Genomic DNA, 11256 nt, shown 5'->3' on the forward strand with positions numbered 1-11256 from the left:
TGGTGAAAAGAAAATATCTTCAGATAAGAACCAGAAAGAAGCTTTCTGAGAAACTGCTTTTTGATGGATGGGTTCATCTCACAGAGTTAATACATTCTTTTGATTCAGCAGTTTGGAAACTCTGTTTTTGTCCATTCTGCAAATGGATATTTGGGAGCCCATTGAGGCCAATGGCAATAAAGTAAATATCCCATGACAAAAACTAGAAGGAAACTATTTAAGAAGCCACTTTGTGATGTATGGTTTCATCTCAGAGAGTTCAACCTTTCCTTTGATTCAGCAGTTTGGAAACACTGTTTTTGTCCATTCTGCAAATAGACATTAGGAAGCTCTTTGAGTTCAAAGATGAGAAAACGAGTATCCCAGGATCAAAGCTGCAAGGAAACTATCAGAGGAACCACTTTGTGACGTGCTCACTCATCTCACAGACTGAAAACTACCTTTTTACTGACGAGTTGGGGAAAACTGCATTTGTGCATTCCACGAATGAACACTTGGGAGCTCGTTGAGTTCAATTGTGGAAAAGAAAATATCCTACAATAAAATATACAGGAAAGCTATGTGAAAAACCACTGTGTGATGTATGCATTCACCTCACTGAATTAAACCTTTCTTTTCATTCAGCAGTTTGGAAGAACTGTTTTTGTCCATTCTGCAAATGGACATTTGGGAGCTCATTGAGACCAATGTCAAAAATGCAAATATCCCAGGAGGAAAACTAGAAGGAAGCTATCTGAGGAACAGCTTTGTAATGTGTGCATTCCTCTTGCAGAGTAAAAGCTGTTTTTTGATTCACCAGTTTTGAAACACTGTTTTTGTCTTTTCTGTGAATGGGTATTTGGGAGCTCATTGAGGCCAAAAGGCAAAAAAAGTTAATATCCCAGGATAAAAACTAGAAAGAAGCTACCTGAGAAACCACTGTGTGGTGTGTGCATTTATCTCACAGAGTTAAATCTTTCTTTTCTTTCAGCAGTTTGGAAACACTGTTTTTGTAGAATCTGCAAAGGAATATTTGGGGATGCATTGAGGCTATGGTGAAAAAGAAAATATATTCAGATTAAAACTAGAAAGAAGCTTTCTGAGAGACTGCTTTGTGATGTGTGCATTCATCTCACAAAGTTAAACCTTTCTTTTGATTCAGCAGTTTGGAAACACTTTTTTTTTTTTCATTCTGCAAATGGACATTTGGGAGTTCATTGAGGCTAATGCCAAAAATCAAACATCCCAGGATAAAAACTAGAAGGAAGCTATCTGAGAAATCTCTTTGCTATGTGTACCTTCATAATACAGAACTAAACTTTTCTTTTGATTCAGTAGTTTGGGAACATTGGTTTTTTGTTCATTCTCTGAATGAACTTTTGGGAGCACATTGAGGCCCATGGCAAAAATGCAAATATCCCTGGAAAAAAAACTAGAAGGAAGCTATCTGAGAAACTGCTTCACATTGTCTACATTCACCTCACAGAATTCAATCTTTCTTTTCTTTCCACACTTAAGAAACACTGTTTTTGTAGAATCTGCAAAGAGATATTTGGGAGCTCATTGAGGCCAATGGTGAAAAAGCTAATATCTCAGAATGCAAACTAGAAAAATGCTTTGTGAGAAACTGCTTAGTGATGTGTACATTCATCCCACAGAGCTAAGCCTTTCTTTTGATTCAGCAGTTTCGAAACACTGTTTTTGTCCATTCTATGACTGGAGATTTGGGAGCTCTTTGAGGCCAAAGGAGAAAAATCAAATATACTATGATAAAAGCTGAATGAAGAGATCTGAGAAACCGCTTTGTGATTTGTGCATTAATCTCACAGAGTTAAAACTTTCTTTTGTTTCAGCACTTTGGAAACACTGTTTTTGTCAATTCTGCGAATGGACATTTGGGAACTCATTGAGGCCTGTGGCAAAAAAGTGAATATTCCGGGATAAAACTTGAATGAAGAGATCTGAGAAACTGTTTTGCAATTTGTGCACTCATCTCGCCTAGTTAAACCTTTCCTTTCATTCAGCAGTTTGGAAACACTGTTGTTGTGGAATCTATGAAGGGATATTTGGGAGTGCATTTAGTCCTATGGTGAAATAGAAGGTATTTTCAGATAAAAGCTAGAAAGAAGATTTTTGAGAAACTCACATACTTAAACCTTTCTTTTGATTCAGCAGTTTTGAAACACTGTATTTTTCCATTCTGCAAATGGACATTTGGGAGCTCATTGTGGCCAAAAATGAAAAAGTTAATATCCTGGGATAAAACTATGGGAAGAAATCTGACGAACTGCTTCGTGATGTGTGCATTCACTTGAAAAGTTAAAAGTTCCTTTTCATTCAGAAGTTTCAAAATACTGTGTTTGTAGAATCTGCCAAGGGATATTTGAGAGCACTATGAGACCTATGGTGAAAAAGAAAATATGTTCAGATAAATACTACAAAGAAGTTTTCTTAGAAACTGTTTTGTGATATATGCATTCATCTCAAAGAGTTAAACTATTCTTTTGATTCAGCAATCCAGAAACACTGTTTTTGTACATTCTGGGACTGGACGTTTGGGAGCTCATTGGGCCCAATTGCAAAAAAGTGAATAGCCCAGGGTAAAAAGTAGAAGGAAGCTATCTGAGAAACTACTTTGTGATGTGTGCACTCATCTCAGAGATTTAAAACACACAGAGTTTAAACTTACATTTACTGATCAGTTGGGAAACACTGCTTTTGTACTTTATATGAATGTATATTTGGGAGCTCATTGAGGCCAATGGTGAAAAAGCAATTAACCCAGGATAAAATTGAGAAGGACACTATCTGAGAAACAACTCTGTGATGTGTGCATTCATTTCACAGAGCTAAACCATTTTTTTGATTTAGCAATTTGGAAACACTGTTTTTCTCAATTCTGCTAATGGACATTTGGGAGCTCATTGAGGCCAATAGTGAAAAAGGGAATACATCAGGATAAAAACTAGAATGAAGCTATATGAGAAACCACTTTTTGATACGTGTATTCACCTCAGAGAGTTACACATTTCTTTTGACTCAGCAGTTTGAAAATACAGTTGTCCATTCTGCGAATGTATATTTAAGCCAATGATGAAAAAGTTAATATCCCAGGATAAAAACTAGAAGGATGCTGTCTGAGAAACTGTTTTGTGACATGTGCATTCACCTCACAGAGTTAAAAATTCTTTGTTACTGAGCAGTTGGGAAGTACAATTTTTGTCCTTTCTGCAAATGGACATTTGGGAGTTCATTGAGGCCAATGGTAATAAAGAGAATATCCCAGGAAAAAATCTAGAAGGTTGTTACCTGAGAAACCGTTTTGTGATGTGTTCATTCCCTTTGCAGAGTTAAAACTTCCTTTTTTCTCAGCAGTTGGGAAACTGTTTTTGTCCATTCTGTGAATGGGTATTTGTGAGCTCATTGAGGCAAATGTCAAAAAGTGAATACACCAGGATAAAAACTAGAAGGAAGCTATCTGAGGAACCGCATTGTGATGCGTGAATTCATCTCACAGAGTTAAACCTTTCTTTTCATTCAGAAGTTTGGAAACACTGTTTCTGTGGAATCTGCAAAGGGATATTTTTGAGCATATTGAGGTCTAAGGTGAAAAGGAAAATATCTTCCAAAAAAAAAAAAAAACTAGAAAGAAGGTTTCTGAGAAAATGATTTGTGATGTATGCATTCATTTCATAGAATTAAACCTTTCTTTGGATTAAGCAGTGTTGAAACACTGTTTTTGTCCATTCTTTAAATGGACATTTGCGAGATGATTGAGGCCAATGGTGAAAAAATGAATATCCCAGGATAACACTAGAAGGAAGCTATCTGAGAAACTGTTTTTAATGTGTGCATTTATCTCACAGAGTTAAAATATCCTTTTTACTGAGCTGTGAGGAAAGACTGTTTTTGTCCATTCTGCAAATGGACATTTGGGACCTTATTGAAGCCAATGGTGAAAAGGGAATATCCCAGGATAAGAACTAGAAGGAAGCTATCTGAGAAACAGCTTTGTTATGTGGGTATTCATCTCACAGAGTTAAACCTTTATTTTCATTCAGCAGTTTGCAAACATTGTGTTTGTAGAGTCAGTGAAAGCATATTTGGGAACACATTGAGACCAAAGGTTGAAAGAAAAATATCCTCAGATAAAAGTAGAAAGAAGTTTTCTGAGAAACTGCTTTGTGATGTGTGAATTCATCTCACAGAGTTAAACCTTTCTTTTGTTGTAGCAGTTTAAAAAGACTGATTTTCTCCATTCTGCAAATGGACATTTTGGAACTCATTAAGCCAGTGACAAAAATATGAATATCCTAGGATAAAAATAGAGGGAAGCTATCTGAGAAACTGCTTTCATTGTGTGTGCATTCATGTAGGAGAGTTAAACCTTTCTTTTCTTTCAGTAGTTTGAAAACACTGCTTTAGAAACTTTCTAAGAAACTTCTTTGTGATTTGTGCATTCATCTCATAGAAGTAAACCTTTCTTTTGATTCACTAGTTTGGAAACACTCTTTTTGTTCATTTGGTGAATGGACACTTGGGAGCTCATTGAGACCAATGATGAAAAAGCAAATATCCCAGGATAAAAAATAGAAGGAAGCTACCTGAGAAACTGCTTTGTGATGTGTGCATTCATCTCATAGAGTTAAAACTTTCTTTTCATTCAGCAGTTTGGAAATATTGCTTGTGGAATCTGAGAAGGAATATTTGGGATCACATTCAGTCCTACAGCGAAAAGGAAAATATCTTCAATTAAAAAGTAGAAACACGCTTCTTGAGAAACCTGTTTGTGATGTGTGCATTGATGAATGCACAGAATTAAATTTTCCTTTTGATTTTACAGTTTGGAAACATTGTTTTTGTCATATCTGTGAATGGACATTTGGGAGCTCTTTGAGACCAATTGTGGAAAAGTGAATATCCCTGGATAAAAACTAGGAGGGAGCTATCTGAGAAACCACTTTGTGATGTGTGCCTTCATCTCACAGAGTGAAAATATCCTTTTTACTGAGTGGTGAGGAAAGACCATTCTGCAAATGAACATGTGGGAGCTCATTGTGGCCAATGGCAAAAAGTGAATATATTAGGATAAAAACTATAAGGAAAGTATCTGAGAAACTGCTTTGTGATGTGTGAATTCATCTCACAGAGTTAAACTTTTCTTTTGATTCAGTAGTTTGGAAATACTGTTTTTGTCCATTTGTGAATGGACATTTGGGAATTCATTAAGGCCAATGTTGAAACAGCTAATATTCCAGTATTAAAACTAGAAGGAAGCTATCTGAGACACTGCTTTGTGATGTGTGCATTCACCTTGCAGAGTTAAGCCTTTCTTTTGATTCAGTAGTTTGGAAACACCATTTTGGTCCATTCCGTGAATAGACATTTGGGAGCTCATTCTGGCCAAGGGTGAAAAGGCAAATATTCCAGGATAATAACTAGAAGGAGAAACCACTTTGTGATGTATGCATTCACTATGCAGGGTTAAACCTTTCTTTTCATTCAGCAGTTTGGAGACACTGTTTTTGTAGAATTTGTGAAGGAATATTTGTGAACGTGTTGAGGTCTGTGGTGAAAAAGAAAATATCTTTAGATTAAACTAAAAAGAAGATTTCTGAGAAACTGTTTTGTGATGTGTGCATTCATCTGACAGAGTTCAACCTTTCTTTTGATTCAGCAATTTGGAAACATTGTTTTTGTCCATTCTATCATGGATATTTGGGAGCTCATTGAGGGAAATGGTGAAAAAGCAAATATTCCAAGATAAGAACTGGAAGGAAGCTATTTGAAAAACCACTTCGTGATGTGTGCATTCATCTCACAGAGATAAACCTGACTTTTAATTTGGCTGCTTGGAGACACCGTTTTTGTGGAACCTGCAAAGGGCTAATTGGAGTGCATTGAGGACTATGGTGAAAAATAAAATATCTTAAGATAAAAACTATAAAGAAGCTTTCTGAGAAGCTGCTTTGTGATGTGTGCGTTTATCTCACAAAGGTAAGCCTATCTTTTCATTTGGCAGTTTGGAAACAGTTTTTTTCCATTCTGTGAATAGAAATTCGGTGCTCATTGAGGCCAGTGGGGGAAAAGGGAATATTCCAGGATAAAAATTAGAAGGAAGCCATCTCTGAACCCGCTTCATGATGTGTGCATTCATCTCACAGTGCTAAAACTTTCTTTTGGTTCAGCAGTGTGGAAACACTACTTTTGTCCATTCTGCAAAGGAACATTTGGGAGCTCATTGAGGCCAAAGGCGAAAAAGCGAATACCCCAGTACAAATCTATAAGAAAGCTCTCTGGGAAACAGTTTGTGATGTTTACATTCATCTTACAGAGTGAAAAGTTCTTTTTTTACTGAGCATTTGTGAAACACTGTTTTTATGCATTGTGTAATGGACATTTGGAAGCTCATTGGTGCCAATGGCGAAAAAACGAATGTTCCAGAATAAAAACTATAAGGAAACTATGTGAAAACCCATTTTGTGATATGTGCATTCATCTCACAGAGTTGAAACTTTCTTTTCATTCAGTAGTTAGGAAACACTGTTTTGTAGAATCTGTGAAGGGATATTTGGGAGTGCATACAGGTCTTAGTTGAAAAAGAAAATACCTTTACATAAAAACTATAAAGAAACTTTCTGAGAAACTGCATTGTGATGTGTGCATTAGTCTCACAGAGTTAAAACTATCTCTTGAATCAGCAGTTTGGAAACACTATTTTTGTCAGTTCTGTGAATGAATATTGGGGAGCTCACTGAAGCCAATGGTGAAAAAGCAAATATCCCAGGATAAAATCTAGAAGGAAGCTGTTTGAGAAACTGCTTTGTGATGTCTGCTTTAACCTCACAGAGGTAAACTTTTCTTTTCATAAAGTAGTTTGGAAACACTGTTTTTGTAGAATGTGCAAAAGGATATTTGGGATCGCATTGAGGCCTACAGTGATAAGGAAAATATTTTCAGATAAAAACTGGAAAGAAACTTTCTGAAAAACTCGTTTTTAATGTGTGCATTCATCTCTCAAATGTAAACCTTTCTTTTGATTCAGCAGTTTAAAAGCACTGTTATTGTCCATTCTGTGAATGGACATTTGGGAGCCCCTTTAAGGCCTCAGCAAAGAAGTGAATATCCCAGGATAAAAACCAGAATGAAGCTATCTGAGAAACCACTCTATAATGTCCGCATTCATCTTGCATAGTTAAACTTTTTTTTTTTTGATTCACCAGTTTAGAAACATTCTTTTCATCATTTCTGTGAATGGACATTTAGGCGCACATTGAGGCCAAAGGCAAAAAAGGGAATATCCCAGATAAAGCCTAGAATGAATCTATTTGAGAAACCACTTTGTGATGTGTGCATTCAAGTCACACAGTTAAGCATTCCTATTCTTTCAGAAGTTAGGAAGCAATGTTTTTGTAGAGTCTGCTAAGGGACATTTGGGAGGTTATTGAGGTAATGGTGAACAATAAAATATGTTCAGATAAAAATTAGAAAGAAGCTTTCTGAGAAACTGCTTTGTGATATGTGCATTCATCTCTGAGTTAAACCTTTGTTTTGATTCGGCAGTCTGGCAAAATGTTTTTGTCCATTCTCTGAATGGACTCTGGGAACTCATTGAGGCCAATGTTGAAAAAGCAAATATCCCAGGATAAAAACTAGAAAGAAGCTATCTGAGAACCCACTTTGTGGTATGTGTATTCATCTCACAGAGTTAAACGTTTTCATTCAGCAGTCTACAAACACTGTTTTTGTCCATTCTGCAAATGGACATTGGGAACCCATTGATGCCAAATGCAAAATTCAAATGTCCCAGGACAAAACCTAGAAGCAAAGGATCTGACAAACTGCTTTGTGATGTGAGAATTCTTCTTGAAGATTTAGAAGTTTCTTTTCATTCAGCTGTTTGAAAACACTGTTTTTGAAGGATCTGTGAAGAAATATTTCGGAGGGCAGTTTGGATATGATAAAAAAGAAAGTATCTTCAGGTAAAAACTAGAATGAAGCTTTCTTAGAAACTGCTTTGTGATGTGTGCATCCATCTCACAGAGCTAAAACTTTCTTTTCTTTCAGGAGTTTGGAACCTCTGATTTTGTGGAATCTGAAAAGAGATATTTGGGAGTGCAATGAGGCTTATGGTGAAAAAGTAATATTTTAACTTTAGCTAAAAACTAGAAAGAAGCCTTCTGAGAAGCAGCTTGGTTTCATGTCCATTTATCTCACGGGGTTAAAACTCCTTTTACTGAGGAGTGGGAAAACACTGTTTTTGTCCATTCTGCAAATGGACATTTCAGAGCACCTTGAGGCTAAGGGTGAAAAAGTGAATATCCCAGGATAAGAACTAGAAAAAGGCCATCTGAGAAACTGCTTTGTGATGTGTGAATTCATCTCACAGAGTTAATCTGTTCTTTTCATTTAGCAGTTTGGAAACACTGTTTTGTAGAATCTGCAAAGGGATGTTTTGAAGAGCATATACACCTATGTTGAAAAAGAAAATATCATCAGATAAAAACTAGAAAGAAGTTTTCTGAGAAACTGCTTTGTGATGCATGCATTCAACTCACAGAGTTAAACCTTTCTTTTGGTTAAGCAGTTTGGAAACACTTATTTGTCCAATCTGTGAGTAGACAGTTGTCAATTCATTGAGGCCAATGACAAAAAAAAAGTGAATATTCCAGGATAAAAACGAGAAGGAAACTGTCTGAGAATACCTCTTGTGATGTGTGCATGCACTTTGCATAAGTAAATCTTTCTCTTCATGCAGCAGTTTGGAAACACTGTTTTTGTCCTTTCTGTGAATGGACATTTGGGAGCTCTTTGAAACCAATGGTGAAAAAGCGAATTTCCCAGGATAAATACTAGAAATAATGATTCTGAGCAACAAATTTGTGATGGCACCATCTCAACTCACAGAGTTAAACCTTTCTTTTCATTCAACAGTTTGGAAACACTGTTTTTTCCATTCTGCCAATGGACATTTGGGTACTCATTGAGGACAATGGCCATAAAAGAATATCTCAGTATAAAATCTAGAAGGAGGGTCTCTGAGAAACCACTTTGTGATATGTGCATTCATCTTGCAGAGTGAACATTTTCTGTTGAGTCAGCAGTTTGGAAACACAGTTGTTGTAGTATCTGAGAAGGGATATTTGGGACAGCATTGAAACTTATGGTGAAAAAGAAAATATCTTCAGATAAAAACTAGAAGGAAACTTTCTGAGAAACCGTTTGTGATGTGTGCATTAATCTCACAGAGTTAAACCTTTATTTTGATTCAGCAACTTGTAAACACTTTTTTTGTCCATTCTGCAAATGCACATTTGGGAGCTCCCTTATGCCAATGGCGAAAGAGCAAATCTACCATGATAAAAAAATAAAATGAAGCTATCTGAGAAACTGATTTGTGATGTGTGCATTCATCTCACAGAATTCAACATTTCTTTTGATTCAACACTTTGGAAACACTGTTTTTGTTCATAATGTGAATGTACATTTGGGAGCTCATTGAGGTCAATTTTGAAAAACTGAAAATCCCAGAATAAAAGTAGAAAGAAACTTTCTGAGAAACATCTTTGTGATGTGTGCAATCATCTTACAGAGTTAAAAGTTTCTTTTGATTCAGCTGTTTATAAAAATGGTTTTTGTACAAGCTGTGAAGGGATATTTGGGAGCACCTTGAGGCCTATGGTGAAAAAGAAAATATCTTCAGATAAACACTAGAAAGAAGGTTTCCAAGAAACTGCTTTGTGATACAAACATTTGTCTCACAGAGTTAAACATTTCTCCTGATTCAAAGTTTGGAAACACTGTTTTTTTCCATTCTGTGAATGAACTTTGGGAGCTCATTGTGGTAAAATGCGAAAAAGTGAATATACCAGGTTAAAAACTAGAAGGCCTATCTGAGAAACCACTGTGTTATAGCATTTATTTCACAAAATTAGACCTTTCTTTTCCTTCAGCAGTTTGGAAACACTGTTTTTGTAGAAACTGTGAAGGGATATTTGGGAGCACATTGAGGCCTATGGTGAAAAAGAAAATATCTTCAGGTAAAAATTACAAAGAGGCTTCCTGAGAACCTGCTTTAGGATGTATGCATTCATCTCATGGAGTTATATTTTTCTTTTGATTCAGCAGCTGGGAAATATTGTTTTTGTCCATTCTGCAAGTGAACATTTGGGAGCTCATTGAGGCCAATAGCAAAAACATGAATATACCAGGATAAAAACCAGTAAGAAGATTTCTGAAAAACATCTTTGAATGTGTGCATTCATCTCACAGAGTTTAACCTTCCTTTTGACTCAGCAGTTTGGAAACACTTTTTTTTTTCATTCTGCCCATGAACATTTGGAGGCTCATTGAGGCCAATGGGGAAAAAAAGAACATCCCAGGATTAAAACTAGAAGGAAGCGATCTGAGAAACAACTTTGTGATGTGTGCATTCATCTTGCAGAGTTGAAGCTTTCTTCTCGTTCAGCAGTTTGGAAATACTGTTTTTGTTGAATCTGCTAAGGGATACTTGGAAGCACCTTGAGGCCCATGGTGAAAAAGAAAATATCTTAGGATAAAAACTGGAGAGAAGGTTTCTGAGAAACTGCTTTATGATGGGTGCATTTACTTCACAGAGTTAAACCTTTCTTTTCATTCAGCAGTTTGGAACCACTGTCTCTATGTAATCTGAAAAGGGATACTTGGGAGCTCCTTTTGGCCTATGGTGAAAATAAAATATCTTCAGAAAAATACTTTAAGAAGCTTTCTGAGAAACTGCTTTGTGATGTTTGCATTCATGTCACAGAGCTAAACCTTGCTTTTGATTCAGCAGTTTGGAAATGCTCGTTTGTCCATTCTGGGAATGTACATTTGGGAGCTCATTGAAGGCAATGGGGAAAAATGAATATCCCAAGGTAAAAAATAGAAGGAAGCTATGTGATAAACTGCTTTGTATTGTGTGCTTTCATCTCAGAGTGAAACATTTGTTTTGATTTAGCAGTTTGGAAGCACTTTTTTTGTCCATTTTGTGAATGCATATTTGGGAGCTCATTTTGTCCAAAGGTGACAAAGTGAATATCCCAGGATAAAAACCAGAAGGAATGTATCTGAAAAACAACTTGTTTATGTTTGCATTCATCATGCAGAGTTAAAACTTTCTTTTGGGCCGGGCACGGTGGCTCAAGCCTGTAATCCCAGCACTTTGGGAGGCCGAGACGGGCGGATCACGAGGTCAGGAGATCGAGACCATCCTGGCTAACATGGTGAAACCCCGTCTCTACTAAAAATACAAAAAAC

The sequence above is a fragment of the Theropithecus gelada genome, chromosome 20 (assembly GCF_003255815.1).
Source record: "Theropithecus gelada isolate Dixy chromosome 20, Tgel_1.0, whole genome shotgun sequence".
Lineage (NCBI taxonomy): Eukaryota > Metazoa > Chordata > Mammalia > Primates > Cercopithecidae > Theropithecus > Theropithecus gelada.